Source organism: Columba livia, chromosome 5 (assembly GCF_036013475.1).
Source record: "Columba livia isolate bColLiv1 breed racing homer chromosome 5, bColLiv1.pat.W.v2, whole genome shotgun sequence".
Classification (NCBI taxonomy): Eukaryota; Metazoa; Chordata; class Aves; order Columbiformes; family Columbidae; genus Columba; species Columba livia.
Genome location: NC_088606.1, coordinates 5806541 through 5824223, shown reverse-complemented (window position 1 = coordinate 5824223; position 17683 = coordinate 5806541). Strand labels below are relative to the sequence as shown.

The 17683-nt window shown below is 44.8% G+C and overlaps 1 long non-coding RNA gene across 1 annotated transcript in view; it reads right to left on the bottom strand.

The window, feature by feature from the left end:
* Positions 1-2532: 2532 nt before the first annotated feature.
* The window catches only part of LOC110361583 (uncharacterized), a 34602-nt gene continuing 19451 nt past the window's right edge, over positions 2533-17683 (bottom strand). Inside the window, exons 3-5 of the long non-coding RNA XR_010472708.1 lie at positions 17260-17373; positions 4452-6425; positions 2533-3154 (exon numbers count right to left, since the gene is read on the bottom strand). This is a non-coding gene — a long non-coding RNA (uncharacterized LOC110361583). The remainder of the gene's footprint in view (positions 3155-4451; positions 6426-17259; positions 17374-17683) is intronic.

The window sequence follows — 17683 nt, the reverse complement described above, 5'->3', positions numbered from 1 at the left end:
CCACGTGTCTTTGACGCTAACAGCTCTTACGATAAGTCCTCCTGCTTTGTATCCTTGGATAACCTGCATAAAATGAGAGGCAGGTGGCTATCAAAACCAGGGCAAACTATTTGTTAGAGTGAGCAGGCTCTGAGGACGAGATGTAGGACTGCTGCTGGAGAAGATGCTAGGAGGTGACGTTCCCCTCACGGACACACAAAGTCCCTTGGTGTTGAGCTGCTGCTCTCTCAATGCTGTCACCTGTTGCACTCAAGATGGGAACCATTTGCATTTTCTGAAAAGCAAGATATTGAATAAAAAGAAGAGAAAAAAAAATAAAAGAAAATAATTTTGAGCCTGAAAATGCCCTACCAATCGTAACAGCATGAGAGAGACAAGCACACTGATTCCAATCTCAGCATTAAGTCCACCCGGCTCTATTAGCAGATGAGGTCCAGCAATGCGGCGAGAGTGTACGGCGGCTGCAGATCGGTCTGTGACAGATCTCATTGGCACTGAGCCAGAGCAACTTCAAAGAGAAATGCCACAAGAATCTGGGTTTTCATGCGTGTGTGTTCTTTTATGAGGGATTTTTACATTTCTGCCTAGTAATATCATGATTTCCCAAAGTGTAACAAATCTAATGTGCCATACATATTGGATGGAAGTCATTTAACATGAGCGCTCTTTAATTTCATAGATCTCTATTACAAATGGTTCCTGGTTAATGATGAGGGGTTTGCTGTTTTGCCTTTTTAAAGTTAAATCTTTTGAAGTCCAGATGGAGAGGGTTTTTTACAGCTGCGCGGGAACAGTGACACTGATACATGCTGAACTCTGCGGGCGGTATTAAAATTCTGCCATCTACTTTAAAAGGATTTTTGAAAGTCATTTTAAAGGGACATCATCAATTGGAAGATCCCTTTGGATCTCATAATATTGCAAGTAATATTTCAGACCACCACACAAAGCCAGCTGTGGGGAAAGAAATTGATATTCCATGTCAAATAAACCTCTTTGGTTTGTATTTGCACAATATTTGACACTGGATTTTTAAAAGCTTCCAGGGGGAATTTGCAACCCTGTGAACAGTCATCGCTGCTACTGGGAGGCAGGTAAACTCCAGCACGTCCAGCAGGAACTAAGTGCTGGGACTGGCCTTGCTCCTGTGCTTATGGGGATATTCTTGAGAGCAACCAGAAGTGGAGAAATGCCATTGTTGATTTCCAAAAAAAAGAGCATCAACTTTTGCAACACTCCTCAGCATTAAGAGAGTATTTAGAAATGCAAGGGAGCTGTCTGGTTCCAGCACTTTTCGTTTTTATTAAATCTTGGTTAGGAGTGTTCATGGTTCACCCACAAACCTGGAATTTACAAGGAGCTGGGACTGTGCTTAATCAACAGAGAGCAAAAATGCTTCAGAATGGGAAATTTCTCCCCATCAAAGAAACTTCTGGAGTGGAAACAATGACTGAATCACTTGGAAAGGAAAAACCCAGCACAAGGAAACATGAGCCAGGTTGTGGCCTAGAAAGAGGCTGAGGAAACAAAACAGTTTGCAACTGGAAGCATATTTTAGAGCAGGGACAGGCAACGTATTTCTAACTCCTTTTCACAGTCACCTCACCGGCTGGGCTTCATTTCAGAGCCCAGCAGTTTTATGAGATGAATCTATCTCATGCCTCTCTGTTTAATTTGCACATCAGCTTGCAGAAGGAATGAAACACATCTGGGCATAGTGGCCCCAGCCAGGATCAGGACAGTCTGGGACAGGGCAGGATCCATTCTCCCTTGGCATTCTCCCTGCAACCCAACCCTTAGAGGTTTGAACCTTGTGACACTTTCTCTTCACAATAAATACCCTGGGATATATAAGTATATTCTTAAAGAGGATGGGCTGAAACTAATCCTGATACAGTTCGCTTTTATATTCATTTTCTTGGGCAGGTATTTTTTGTGGCAGCATGGACAGGTCCTAGAGGAGCCTGCTTTGGGAAGGTGTCACTGTTTGGGCAAATTTTGCTATAGTTTTTCTGCTCAGAAAGTGCTGAACCACCACGGCCCTGAACACAAGAAGCACTGGCAGAAGAAACGGAACTCAGTTGCCTACATATGTTGAGCTGTTGACATTTCTCAAATCATCTGCTGTAAATGAATGTCAACGAAGTCTCCAAAGTGCCTCACTTTCCTCTAACACAGATGCATATAGAGATGGCCAATATCTTGAGGCTACACTGTCCTGCTCAAACACTGAGGATCAGTTTTAAAGGTATCTAAGCCAAGGAAGACGCTTCAAGCCTAAGATTAAAGTGACACATTAGGCTGTGCCTTTTGTCCCCTTCAGAGCACTTGGCACCTCAGGCAGCCATGAGGCTAAATTCATCAGGACACTGGAAAACCATCAGGTGCTGCAGAAATTAGTATGATGTTGAAAATCTCTATTGACCATTTTCTGCCCTGTCATGAAGATTGATACCTATTGATCAGCAGGATCCTAGCAGCTGATAGTTAGCCCTCAATATTCTGATTTTCTGTAATATTCCTTTATAACATGCATTTAAAAAAAGCTTCTATATTCATTGCAGTCTTTTTATAAGAACTTAAACGACTGGATTTTATTTTTTTTTTTCTCAAAAGCATTCTGCAAGACACATTTTGTTCAGCATTACAGATGCAAAGTGTTAAAAACTTCCATCAAGAACAACTGCTTATGAAAAGCTTCACCAGTACACCATAAACACAGAGAGGGCCACAGGGACTGATGCTTTGTGCTGTGACAGGGAAAGGTCCCCCTACCAGGTACCATATTCTGCGATGTCTCCTGGGGAACCCCAGAAGTGCCATAGTGGGGGATCTCATTTCCATGAATGAATGACGGTGATGCAAAGATCTTTATTGCAGGTGTATAAATCAGAGTGAGATGGGAGTGGGCACTAATGCACTAGTGCACAAGCCAATACAGACCAGCAGGAACTGAAAATACGGGCAGAAATCCGGGACTTGTAGCTGGGTTGTGTGGTCAGAGCTCCCCCTCCTGATAACTCAGCACCGGCCCTTCGGGACGCGACCTCCACTTTTACCCTCCCTGCAGGGTGGAAGCAGCGCCAGGACTTTTGCTGGTGTCTCTCAGGTCTCTGGGAAACACTTGATTTACACCCAAACTCTTCTCAAACAGCTAGAAAAAAATATAAAACAATTGCATGTATTTTTATTTAAATTCAAGGTAGCACTGTTGTCACTTAATACTCAGAAAATAGCCTAAAGTTGCTGTTTCCTTGATAGGTGGATTTTTACTCCAGTCTGACAAGGCAGTATGCTACAGCTCTTTATTCAGGGAACAGTATATATTCTTTTTCTTTTCCTTGTGCTGGTGATCCCTGTGTAATTTCATTTAGCAATGCCACTGTGCTGGGTTGGCTGGAAGGAAAAATCCTCACACTTAAAGAGCTGATCTGGAGAATCAGTTCCTGAGGAACAGCCAAACATCTCCTGCAGCATTTTGGCATACTAACTTTCTAATTTGGCTTTATATTTGCTTGAATTTTTTGAACAAAATATGTGTGTCGGTGGGGATGCAAACCCAGGGTGAGCATCCAGCTCAGACTCGTCACGAAAAAGTCCCCAAAACAAACAAACAAACAAAAAAACACCATCACTGAAAACCTCTAAATAACAAAAGCTATAGATACATTCTGCAGCCTTTGCATTCTGTAATCTCTGCAATCGAATTACTTTAACATGGAGGTACAGGGGAGGGGGTCATTACTCATAATACCGGAAAGCTTTCACAGGATAACACAGAATTATTAAACTTTTCAGAAAGAATCCAGTTTGCAGTTCCCACTGCACATTTACCTGGGCGATTTTCCCTTTTCCTGTGGCTGAGAATCACTTTGCATTACACTTTCCTGCCTATAAAAGAAACCCTTGTTCACAGCTGCCTTGAGTTGCTCATAACATTATTGGTTCTGTGCTAAGAAGTTGGGCTTGCTGTGAATTCCTGCCTTGTGGCTCTCTGGTTCACAAAAGTAAATACATTTGCTGAGTTAGCTAGGCTTCATGGTGCCCAAAATCCCGTGGGGAGTGAAACGTCCTATAGGAGGAAGCTTTGAAACTCTAGTAGCTCTACAACACTTTTCTGGGGCAGGAGAGCACACAAAGCATGCTTCTGTGCTGTATTTACTGCTTTTTTGCAGATCCAGTGCATAAGAGCTGCATTGAACCTTTGCAGAGGGGAGAGGTCTCCCCTTGGAAATGTGCAGGATGCAATGGAAAAAAAAAATCAGTGCTTTTTACTCCTTACTGAGTCCCTTGTGCCCCGCACACAGGTGGCTGCCTGAAGATGAAAAAAACACTCAGGGGTGAAGGGAGAAGCAGCCAAACCAGTAACTTTCCTGGCTCAGATGCACTTACTGAAAAATAAATAAATAAAGCCAAGGCCGGTCAGTTCACGGGACGCCTGCAGTACTTACGTCCTTGCCGCCACTGCAGCTCAGCCACCAAGTGCTGTAGGAACCACTCATTGTGATGCTTAGAGTGGGGACACGCTGCAGATGTGTCCGCTGACACACAGCCTGATGTTCCAGCATGGTGGCCTTCTTCACTGAACGCCCCTAGGCAAAAAGAACCTTTGAAAACTGCCTGTTTCTGACACAGCTTCTCAAACGTATTGTTTTCATTTTCTTCCAGCGCTAATTAGATCCAGGTGAGACCCAGTGGACCCTAGTCTGGGGCTTGGGATGTGGGAGTGTTTAGGCAAGATGAACCAGCTGAGCACCAGTTAATTTGGCTGAGAACGTGCTGCCCAATTTAAAAACATAAGCAGTAGAGTTTTAGGGGGGAGGGCAAGGTGTCTTTTGTTGAGCTCAGCTTTCTCCAGCACAGCTCCTTGCAAGATGTGAAGGCACCTGTGATATGGTTCCTGGAGAAAGTCCCTCTCTAGAATGATATGCTACTGCCCTGAAGCCCTCTCCCTGTGCAAAACACATCGTCAACCTCCTGGGGGGAAGAGGACCAGAGGGCATGCTGGGTGCCAGAGTCATGGCCAAAGCTGACAGCATCCTAAAGCTGCTACTCCGAAGGACGGACTGTCCTTTCCTTCCTTGCACGGCATGCCGTGACAGTAGGTGTGGGGGGTGATGTGGACAGCTGGCATGGGATTATCCTGGGAAGAAGGACGTTACTGATGCCATTTCTGTGCCATTCCTGCTGTGGGAAAGCAGTAACATGTCTGACAAATCACCCTCACTGCAGGACTTATGCATGTGCTGAGGACACGTCCCAGCTGCTCATCATTTCCCATCATGATGGATGGTTATGCTTGTGTGCTCACACACACAAAGCACATGCAAGCAGGCAGCATAACTGGCACGCTATTTCCTCACTTATAATGAAAAGTCCTTGTTGCCTTAGGCTCCTTAATCTGAAATTAAATTCTACATCAGCAGCAGCTGATCGCAGAGCAGGGCATGGGGTAGCTGCAGAGCAAATCACAGCTCAGCACTCCAGACATTTGCGCTTGTTTCTAACGCCCATATCGTGTTCCCATCAGACACACTCCAGAAGTCCTCATTTTCTAGGCATGAAAACATTTTAACAATAAACAGAAATTCTTCCGATTACACGGTTATATTCGGCTGCTGAAAGCAGACTCTTATTAAGCTAGGCAGAGAGCAATTAATGTCATGTAGAGAACAGTCTTCCACATGGCAAAAAGCTGCACTAATATATCTTTCCCACCTCCAGCAGCTGGGACCATGAGTTAAGGCTCCAAGTTTGCAAAAGCTTGTTAAGACACTGCTGTAAGCATGTGGGCAGCTCCACTAAAATCGAAGGCTGATGAAAATCTGGCTATAATGAGATCTGTGAAGGTTTTGCCATTGAATTTAGGGGGGATGGTGTTTTCTCCAGAAGTTTCAAAGGGTTTTATTTTTATTTTGCTCCTTCCCACCACTAGCAACCTGGGTACTTCTTTCTTGCTGTGCCAGATGTTGAAATAACACAGAACACAGAAGGGCAGCCGTTGATCTCTTCTTTTTAGTGACCAGTGACAGAAACCAAGGGAATGGCAGGAAGATGTGCCAGGGGAGGATTAGGTTGGACATGAGGAAAAGGTTCTTCACGCAGAGCGTGCTGGACACTGGAACAGGTTCCCCAGGGAGGTGTCACAGCCCCAAGCCTGACAGTGTTCAAGAAGAGTCTGGACAACGTCCTCAGACACACGGTGTGAACTGTGGGGTTGTCCTGTGCAGGGACAGGAGTTGGAACCGATGATCCTTGTGGGTCCCTTCCAGCTCAGGACATTCTATGATTCTAACTGGATTTCAAACCTGATTGAGCTGGAAGATCTTCACCAACCAAGATCTTCAAAGTTCTTTATTTCTAAATATTTTTTTTCCAAAGTATTTTCGATGCTATTCTCATGTGCCGGCAGCATACTGCAGCTCCTAAAGAAAGAAAAAACAACATAATGAAACTGAGCCACAAATTGCTTCACAATTATTTTTACCACCTAATTTGGTGCGCAAGGCTGGAGGCTTGCTCTTTGCACACTGTAATCCTGCCGCAAACTCAGGAACAGCCCAAAAGGCCACAGAACAGACAAGATATTCATTATCATCTCTCTCATGTTGCAGCTGTGACAGAGGCCCTGGAGAATTTGCCCAGCATGATATTTGCAAATGCCTGCTTGCCTCTATATTAGCTCAGCTAGAGAACTGCTGCTGAGGATGACGTTCCTCCTACCGCCCCACTCCCACCCAGCAAGCGCAGCCGCACCACCTGGAAAGTGCAGTCTGGACCAGCTTCCAGGGGACTCTCTGTCCAGGCTTGCTCTCTGCCTGCTGATGGTACCCTTGGGACGTGGGGAAATGATCCCACCACAGCTCAGGCTGGAGTCACTCATGCTCAGCAAGCCAAAGGCTCAGGACGTTCCAGGATTTATAGATTTTTGCAGTGAATTATGGTGCTTATTGATGAGACAGGGAAGTTACAGTAAAACCACTAACTCCACAATGAAAGGGCTTTTATACGCTCAGTTGCAGTGGTGGTTATGGCTGCCAATTTCGCACAATTCACTTTCAAGCACAAGAGCAGCACAAACTGGTTTAAGACGATTTCTGAATGATGAATGCTGACTTGAAAGGTTTCCAGTACGACATAATTACTCTGCATTAATGTGCAATACACAATGGTCTATATGTATCTCAATGGGAATCTCAGTGGGGCTTCGAGGGCTCCATTCCAAGTAACCTCTGCCGGGAGTCACGCTTAAGAGTTCCACAGGCTGACATACAAATAGATCCCATATTCATCCCTGAATTATTTCTGTGCAGAATCAGCTGTGAGAGATCCAGGCCATATTCACTGGTGTGTGGCAGCACACAATTGTACTCAGCTGTAGTGAATACAGCCCACTTTATTTTCTCTCCTTGGCCTGATGGATTTTGCTTCAGCTAATGTATGCACACCTTAATCTTTAGTCACCCAGAGACAGACAACTCTAATGAACTCCCTATGGCTTTAAACAATGCTATGTTTTCAATAAGTGAGGTCAGAGAGGGGAGGCTCAACCACTTGTCCTGAGCAAAGGCCAAATTGAAAGAAGAATTCATTTACTTATTCCCAGCTAAACACCACTCACTTTGCAATTTCACCTAGACCTTAAAATGAACCATAATCCTCTAAAACGATTGTCCTTCTGCAAAGATCATCCCAAGACTGTTGTTGGGTTGATAATTAAATATTCAGGTTCAACATCCACATTATCCTGATCAGCTTTTGAATACCTCAGTGTTTCACAGGTATTGCTTTTTTTATCACTGCTACAGGCCCAGGTAGCCTGGCCATGAGCAGAGGATAAAGGCATTCAGGGAAAAAAAACAACAAACCTCTTATTAGTCAGTTCTTGATCCAACGTTAAAACTTCTCTCCAAAGCTCAGAGCTATTTGAAGCAGGGAATTTCACCTGGGCTCGTTTCCAATCATCATGATAGCTGTTCTGGTTTTGTACAACACTGTCAGCCCTGGGGTCATGGCAGGCGGCTGCAACGTGCCTCATGGGAAAGAGCTGGTGGGATGCTGGGCAAACGAAAGCAGCCTTCAGCACAGCCAGCAACTCTTCCTCCTAAAGCCAGTGTCTCCAACCCATGGGATGGAGGGGTAATATTTAATTAACATTGTGCGCAACTCCACTTCCCTGTTTGATTTTGTGCTGCCAAATGCCTGGGGTGGAGGCAAAGGCAGTTGTGAAGGGGCTGTTAAAAGGACTTGGAGGAGTAAAAACAAGGGTATGGAGAAGTGCACTGCAGATAGGCAGCTTCAAAGGCATGAAGATAACAATGGCTGGACACATCCCAGGTGAAGTCAGCTATTCTTCCTCAAGCTAAGCCTCAGATCAAAGGAGACCTCAGACCTTCAAGACCCTGAAATGCACAGCATGCTTGGGTGAGCAATGGTGAGGGTGGCAAAAAGAGATGGAGAGTGAAGGAGGAGTCCATTCAACATACTAGGGCAGGACATGAAGATATGAGTTTGTTACTTGCTGAAAGCAATTTGCTGCCTGACACACAGCAAGAGAAGGTTAAGTTTATGCAGAAGGTGTAGGACCCATTACTATCTCAGGAAACAAGGTTTATATGAGGATACAGGCTGTTGGTTCCTCTCCACCCTCAAACTTTTGAATCAGCTTGCCAGTTTTAACCACATGCAAAAGAGGGGTAGATGCCTCCAAGATAATGCTCCTACTGATTTGTTTCTCACTGAACAGACAAAAAAAAATTCATCACCTACATAAAAAGGAGGGAAATCCAACCAAGCACCTCTGAAGAGGGAAACAGAAGAGGAATGTCTCTATCTCTTCCCGTTGGCCCCTGACTGACTTGCAGATCACCTTGCCCTTATCTCCCACCCACGTGGGACACGTAGGGCAGAACAGTTATGAGCCATAGTGGTTTCTGAGTCACTTTTCATCAGTTGATGCCCTAGGCTTCAATGCAAAACCTTTTCCCAAGCTCAAAACCCACCAGATTCACAGCAGAGGTAACAGAAGTGTGTTGGTACACTGGGCTTGTGACTAGGTGAGGAATGGTGCCTGGGAGGGGAAGGGCCTGACCTGAAATCCCAGGGGACAATACTTAGAGAGACCTCAAGGATGACTGACCCCATAATGAGGCAGCAAACCATGTAAACTAATTAAACAAAATGAAATAAGGAATGGATGAAGATTAACTGTTCGGCTCTTGCAGCAGCCCTAGTACAGAAGAAACAGAGGCTCGAGGCCTCATGTTGGAGTAAAAGGATGTTCTAGCATCTAGGACATTCACTTGTAGGTTAAAATATACATAAACAGCCTCTCTGTCACAGATCTCCAAGGCTGCCTTGTGCATGTTGCCTGTTCTCTGCCAATTTCCCATCTGTTGAACCTTCCTACCTCAAAATCATCAATAAATTGCTATAGCTGTTTCTGATTTGGTCACACTTAATGTCTTTGGGTTGTTTCTGATGAGTCAACAAAACTGGAAATGTAGGCAGGTATCCTGATATCATTGTACTTTTACCAAAACCATGCAGCTGAAATCCCAGGACTGACTCACACGTCTATCTTTTCCCAGAAGTACCAGAATCTTTCAGCCATCTCGCAGCCCACATGAGTCTTTCCCTTGGCTTTTGTCAGAGCTTTGGGACCAATGGCCTTTCATCTGCATCCCTGGCTTCCTGATGGGTCTCCATATCTGCTTTCAGGGTTTTGTTTTAATTGCTCCTTCCTTATCAATCCCATCCCCAAAGGTCATACATAACCATGCCGTCACCAGAAATCTATTTAAACAAACAACACCTGGTGAAAGCCCTTCTTACACACACATTACATGTAGGGAGAGGTCAGGACCGTCTCAAACACTTAACTCCCTTGGGGAACAGTTACTTTTTCCAGGCCAGGTTTATAGGAAGCAACTTATATAATTTGAAAAAGCTCATTCTTTCACAAGTTCATTTTCTACAGTTCTTTTTATTGTTTTTTTATTTTTTTTTTCAAGAGCAAACCCTTCTTCTTCTGGCTTGAAATATTATTATCACTGCAAAACAAAACAGCTGAGCATGTCTTGATTTTTACACTGGTGGGGCGACCGGATGGGAAGGAGAGAGCTCTTCCGCAGCTAAGAGTCTGTCTTCCAATCGTCCTTAATGTTGGAGACAAAAACCTTGGGGTTCAGCCCAGTTTCTAATTTCTGGGTGTGGTGCTGAGAGCTGCAGCCACACTGGGGATTTGCAAATAAAGCAGACAGGGCTCATGTAAACCCTCCTTTGCAGAGGATGGGTCACCTTTTTAGACCTGCTCACAAGCACAGTGTGACCAGTGCCAAATCCCCCTTCTCCTCAGATGCCTGAGGACCCTGCCAGTGTTCTGGGGCTGTTTGCACAGACCAGCAGGAAGTGGCCTTTGGCCAGTAAGAGGAATTATTACTGCTCCCCAAGGACCTTTGCCGTGTGGTTTCGGGCCTGTCTCCACTCTGCTTTTTTATTTAAAGTAATCTCCATCGGTACTTGCTTTCCATCGTCCCTCCCAGCACTGCGCTCCCAGACGTGCTAACAGCCCCATCAGTGCCTCAGCACCTCACCGACCCCCTCTTGTCCCCGCTGAATTCAAAGGAGAGCAGCAAAACACCCTGCACAAATGGTTTAAAATTAAACCCTTCAGAATAATGCAAAACCATTGACGGTGTCACTTTTACCGACCCCAGGGCAGAAAAAAAGAAAGAAAGAAAGAAAAAAAAGAATGCAGCTATTCTCTGCTTTGTTCACAGGACAGGTCTAAGTTTGACTGGAGTGAACCGTGGCTAAGTCTCGCAGCTCTTTTCCAGCCCAAGCAACCATCACCTTTGGATCTCTAAATGCCATGTCTAGCTCTTCTCCTCAGCCTGGAGAAGAGAAGGCTCCAAGGAGACATTATTGCAGCCTTTCTGTACTTAAAAGGGGCCTGTAAGAAAGATGGGGACAGATTTTTCAGCAGGGCCTGTTGCCATAGGACAAGGGGTGATGGTTTTAAACTAAAGGAGGGGAGATTCAGGCCAGACTTGAGGAAGAAATTGTTTACACTGAGGATGGTGAGAGCCTGGACCAGGTTGGCCAGAGAGGTGTTGGATGCCCCATCCCTGGAGACATCCCAGACCAGGCTGCACAGGGCTCTGAGCAACCTGAGCTGGTGAAGGTGCCCCTTCTCATGGCAGGGGGTTGGGCTAGATGTCTTAAAGGTTCCTTCTAACCCAAACTATTCTACAGTTCTACGACAACTCACATCCTACTACTGAAATAATCCAGATTGTCTCATTTTAGCAGATACGTCCTTCGGATGCATGGGAATTCAATAGGCAGTGGACTTAAAGATCTCCAGCTCCAGGTCCAGTTCCACCTGTGAAGTTGCTCAAGGAAGGGTGGTGAAGTGGGGCAGAGAAGCAACGGATTTGGCCAAGGAGGGATTGTTCAGCCTGCACAATATATACCAAACACATTTCTGCTGAAGTTGCTCTCAGTTAAAGGCAGTGGAATCTCCACTTTATTTTAAATTCTGACAATACACCCAAACTCTGAGGTTTTGTCAGATCTCCAAATACTTTTCTTCACTACTAAAAACCAGTTATGTTTCTTTTTACTGAAAGGTAACTAATGACCAGCAGCTCTTTTTAGGTAAACAACACAGCCAAGACAGACAACTTGAGTTTTACTGTGGGTAAACTCACCAAGGTCAGCCCTGTGTTCCCCCTTGAAGTTGACCTCTGCAAATTTATCTCACAGGGTGCATTAGTTTTACTGTCTCATTTGTGTTTTTACCTCAGGATATTGGATGAGCACTGATTCCCCTGGGGTTAAAAAAAATATATTAAAAAAATTTAGCAGTCAAGGCAAGACCAAACAATCCTGTTCAAGGGGAAAATATCTCTACAGGGGCTAAAACAGCCGTTCTTTGTATAAGTTGATGGACAGAGATGTATATGTTTTTCCTCACTGGCAGAAAACTGTGTAAACCAAAGAGACAAGCCTGCACCCTCTAGGAAATACTATCTCCAGAAAAACCGTATCAGTAGGAAAGTGTGTTCAGCTCATGTAAATCTACCAGCTCTTTCACAGCAAAACTGTGGAGAAGGAAATGCTTATAATGCCAGCAAGTTAACAACATTTCTACAGAAGATATTCTATTCCTGGTAAAAGCCCAGTTACAAAAACACAGACCTGGACTTTTGGCCAATGGAATTAATGTGAAATTGAAAAAAAAATAACTAAAGAAAAGTGCTTGTTGTCTGCAAAATTACATTATGCTTTGTAATGAGTAATTACACAGGGACAATAATTTTTTTTGAGAAGCTTGTCTCCAACACAAGACAGTGTAAAAATATTTAAGCATTATGCCTTAAAAACATTCAGAGGGTTGAAAAGTGAACTAAATCACGTTTTGCCCTCTGCCATGCACATGTAAACACCAGTTTATACAGCTGCAGTCAGGGAGCTGCTGGTTGCATTCCAAAGCACTTGCAGAGACTTTGCCCCATCAATATTTTAAGACTAATCCAGAAAAGGGTGGTGATGTCCAGTCTGTGCCCCAGGTTTTTGCATCATGATTGGTGAGTTTTGAAAGAGCTTTTATGGATTTTCCCTACCACCATTGATTACGCCTTTCCTTCCAATAAAATAAACAAACAAAAAGTTTAAGTATTAATGCCTTTAACCTACTGGCTGTTGAGTTTTCACTGAGGGATTTCCAACTGACCTGAGCAAAAGAAGTGAGAGTTCAGGGGAGCACAGAACTCCCAGCAAAGTTTTCCTTTTCCTTGCCCTTTCCTGCATGATAAAACTATCCCTTTTCACAGACAATTTCAAGCATCAGAATGCTACAAACCCAACACAAGTGTCTGATGTAGGTGGGTCAGGAAGTTATATTATCTTCAGCTAATATAAATGAGCATAAAATAGCAACCTTTGTGGATTTACATTGCTGGGTATCTACCCTCTGACCATCCGTGCTCCCCTCTCTTTCTGGAAAATGCCCTTAGGCTTAGAACGTACATCATCTAGAAACAAAGCCAGCACAAACCCATTATTTTAGATTGTGTGTCATTTAAGGAATGAGGATACTTTCTTTAATAGGGTGTTTGCTGGCTGTTTACTGAAGAAATTGTCTCTTGCTGGAGGTCATTTTCAACTGAACTGTGAGATGTGCATTAAGGATGCTGCTCAGTGCAACCAGAGAAACGTCAGGAAGGTCTGAAGAATTAGACTTGCCAAAGGTTTTTGATTTGTTTTGTTTTTTTTTACAGAGGAAGTTGCTTTAACCTAGATATCTACTCAGAAAATATATTTTCTGTTCCTAGGTTGTTTGACTTTAGGAGAACAATAAATTCCCAAGAGTTCTTACAAAGATCAGTCATGCCTCTTTGTTTTAATGGCATATTTTGAAGTTTTGCCTCCAGAATATTGATAAGAATCAAAGTAACTTTTGATATATGGTGTTAGATATGCTCCAGCAATAAGATCCCTCTCGAGTTAGACTGTCTGCAGACAACTCAGACCACCCACTTTCAGCTCAAACACGGCCTGTTCAAAGTCTGCAGTGATTCAGATCAGAGCAGTAGCTGTCTGCTCAAACCGTGAGATCTTGGCATTCATCAGACATGTCCAGCGCACATCTGATAACACAGCTTAAACTGCCCAGGGCCATGGGAAGGCAGGTGAGGGAGAGCTAAGAAATATCAAAGTTGCAAACAACCTAATCTTCAACTCAGCACACTACACATTTTGAATTTCACACGCATTCCACAAAATTCCCCAAGTCCCAAAAGCTTTAATCCAGTCACTTTGCAACATATGTGTGTTTTATTTAAAAATAAATTATTCAGTATTACTTTTCCTTTCTTGTATCCAGCTGGCAACACTTTCAGTTAGTTCGACAGGAGCCAACATAACCTCACATTAGTCATGGTATTGTCCATTTGTCTAAATCTTCAACTAATTTTCTGCAAAGCCTTTGGACAATGTATGCAGTTGATTCTCAGGCAGTTAACCTGGTGCTTTAGGGACTTCAGGTTGACACTGTTGAGACTTGGGCTATGCATCTCCTACACTCTTTGCCAATGATGCTTGGAGATGGGCACATCACCTAAACTGATCCTGTCGCTTACTTCAGCTAAGAACTACCACTCAGCAGAAGATTTCGGGGAACTGACTGCATGAGAAATCTCAGCTGCAAAGATAAAACATTAAACTAATGTGTAAGAGACACTGTAAAGGCAAACAGGCAGCTACAGCAGACAGCAGGATAGAAACATCAGCGCTGAGGCTGGTAGCTGTCAGAAAACCCCTGGCAAGAACTGAGAAATGTTTGATCAGGAATAGAGAATAAGCCAGAAATCCTCACTAGAAAGCAGCATAAGACTATGACAGGCCTCCATCTCGAATATTGTATTTATTTGCCTTTCACTATCTCAGCAAGACAACAGGAAACCAGTTATGGTGCAGAGAGGGGTGACCAGCAGGTTGGAAGGTACAGAAGCTGCTCAGTACCAGGAGATGGAGACATGGCCCCGTTAACCCCAGAACAGGAGAATAAGGAGAAATCAAACTTTACTAATGACCCAATGGAGGTGAATGGGTAGGTTTTACTCACTACCCCACATATTGCAAAAGCTGAGGGTCAGACCATGAAATTATCAGTGGCAGATAAAAACAGCACCAACAAATAGTCACCAAAAAAAACAAAAGTAGCTTTGTCAGGCATTATGAGTTTAACTGTGGTGCTCCTCACCCTGGGGCATAGCGATGGCTGGAAATGTCCTTTGCTTAAACAATATCTGAGCCATTTTCATAGGAGACAAAGCCCTCAAGGTCCGTTAAATACAAAGACACCAGCTTTGACCTGTGAATTCTCTGCATTGCAAAGCAGTGGAAGAATCTATTGGAGAGTTATCACTATATGCAAGTTTTGTCCTGCTGTCTTTTCCCCAGGCATCTGCTGCTGGCTGTGATTGGAGGTAAATCAAGGTGTACTTTTCCAGAGTTCTGTGTGCTTCTCACCCAACCCAATACAGCTGCTACGACTGCCTGCAACCAGGCAGGGAGAGATTCAGAGGATTTAGGCATTACTGACATGACGTGAGCGTTTGAATTGGTGCAGACACATGCAGACAAGGCTGGTGATGTGTCACTGAGAGGAGAGGTGCTGGGGGGCTGAACAGAGACAGTGATGTGTGTGACAAGGTACAGCAGCAGTGACAGGTGGTGAGCTTTGTTTTGCCCTTTGAGGAGATGCCAGAAATCCTTATGAAGTCGTGGGGAGTGAAGTGTGGCCTTGGGTAAGAGACTGCTTCCTCCAAGGAAAGGGCATCGAGCTGCCACCAGATCTGGACCTTGTGTCCCAAACCAGACAGGGACAGAAAGGCCAATCTACCCACATCATATTCCTGCCTCTGTCCATCCTCCAAGAGTTTAGGACATTGCTTGGGAGTCTGAGGAAAAGTGAAGGAAAATGGCTATTCCCCAGTTCCCTACACATGCCCCACCATGTGGCCTCCAGTTTTCCAGGTGATGACTCTCCAGCTCTGCTGCCTCCCTCCTGAGTGCCTTTGCTATGTAGGATCAATAACCACCATAGGCTGATCTCTTGGGGTGGACCAAGGACAACACACACTGTCAGACAAGAGTATTTTGTGCTATCCAGCAGGAGACATCATTATTCTGGGAAAAGTGGCGCCTTCCCACAGCCAGAATCATGGTCCATCACTACATTTGCATGGTTAAGTGCAGGCTGGCCAGCAGCCCAGTGCCTGTTTAGCGTCTGCTCCCTTCAAAGCCTCCCAAGCAGTGAGGACACAGGCTAAAGGATTCATCATGTCTTTGTTTGAAGGTCACCATGCATATCTGCAGCTCGCATGATGGGAAGCTCTTGTTCCTACATGCCAAGCTGAGCTGAGACCCTGGAGATGAACGCATGGAAACCTTGCAGAGTACAAAAGGCAGGTGAGGAGCAAAGCACACAGGAAAAATCTGAATTTCCTAATTTGTAGTGGGGAAAGCAAGAGGTTTGAGGTGCTATTGTGGGGGCAAGAAGGAGTTGCCAGGGCTCAAACTACATAGAGCTGGAAGGAGAGAAGACACCAGCTTCTAATGTCACTGCAGAGAGAAGCGGACAAGTAGACAGATTGGGCATTAGGAAAAGGTGGATGGTTGAGCATTGGAACAGGCTCCCCAGGGACATGGTAATGGTACCAAGCCTGTCAGAGTTCAAGTAGTGTCTGGACAACACTATTAGTCATATGGTTTAGTTTTAGGTAGTCCTGCAAGGAGCAGAGAGTTGGACTAGGTGACCCTTATGGGATGCACTTAATCATCACATGCAGGTGTGTGAAGCAGGATGCCACAGAACCAAGGTGAGAGGGGACGGGGCCATGGTGGGCATGGGAGTAGCTCTCCTTGCTGTCATAACCTGCTTAAACACCCTGCCCACATTTGCAAGGCGAGGCTTGTATGAGAAATGTTTTTTACCCCCATTTCACATATTTCACCTTCTCTGCAAGCTGTCTGTATTTCACATCCTGCCCATTCAGGGCTTCTTTTGCACCCCAACCGCTCCCCGCACACCATGAAAAGCTGTGTATGTAAATGTCAGGAGGCGCACGGCGGTGTGTGGTGATTAAATGGCTGTTTTGAGAGGCCAGCAGCAGCACTGAGAGTTATTACAGATCTAGCCCATTTATTTTCTGCAGCTTTACATATTTTCACTAGCTTCTCAGCCACATCCTTACCTATAACACAGGGCTGCTTTGAGCGGCGCTCGGGGGAGGGAGGGGTTACAAATCAAATGTTGTTTCTAAGGGAGCTCTCTTTGCTCCAGGGTAGCCTGGCTTTCACTTACTCTAATAAGTTTTCTAAGAGGGTTTCCAGCTGTGCACAGAGGGAGATGCAGAGTGTGGCTATGAGGGGTTAATGCCTCTGGTGGCTGGCACACACCACCAGTGCTGAAGATGTCTCTGCATCCATCCATCCATCCATCCATCCATCCATCCATCCCATACCAACTCTAGTAAAGCACAACAAACCCCAGCCACAAGACTCTGGGGATTGATCAGGACTGGAGGGCTCCAGGCTGCCACCAGGAGCTGAGGACATCACTCAGATACAAGGACAGGCTATGGGACCATGACAGCACTGGGAGACCCAGAGGGGAAAGGTCTCCACAGGGTCCTGCTCCTGAACTTCCTTGGTCTGCCCCATAAGACCACCCAAAAGTCTCCTTACCTGTTTTATCTCAGGTCTTGCAGATGTTCATGAGCATGGGCAGGATTCTCAGCCACTGAAGCACAGTGAATGTTGCTTTTTTCCAGGGCAGGAATGTTTCTGGTCTTCAGCACTCTGGAGAAAAAAACAAACAAGTAAACAAAAAAACCCCATAAAATTACTAAAAAAACCCTAAACCCACAGAAACAGGGTCTGGCTGCACCCAAGAGTATAGAGAAGGAGGCGAGAAGCAACTAAAACAAATCTGTAATATATTACACTAAGCTTTTGTCCATTTGGCTCCAGAAAACTGTGTTTTGGGAGTTATTTTTCATATGCAGCATGATTGCTAGCCTGAATATTGTCTTGAATTAAAAGGTGACCAGCAACAAGGTGGAGGGACCTCAGGGTAAGCGCAAGAGTCCCCTGAACTGTTGCAGTGGTG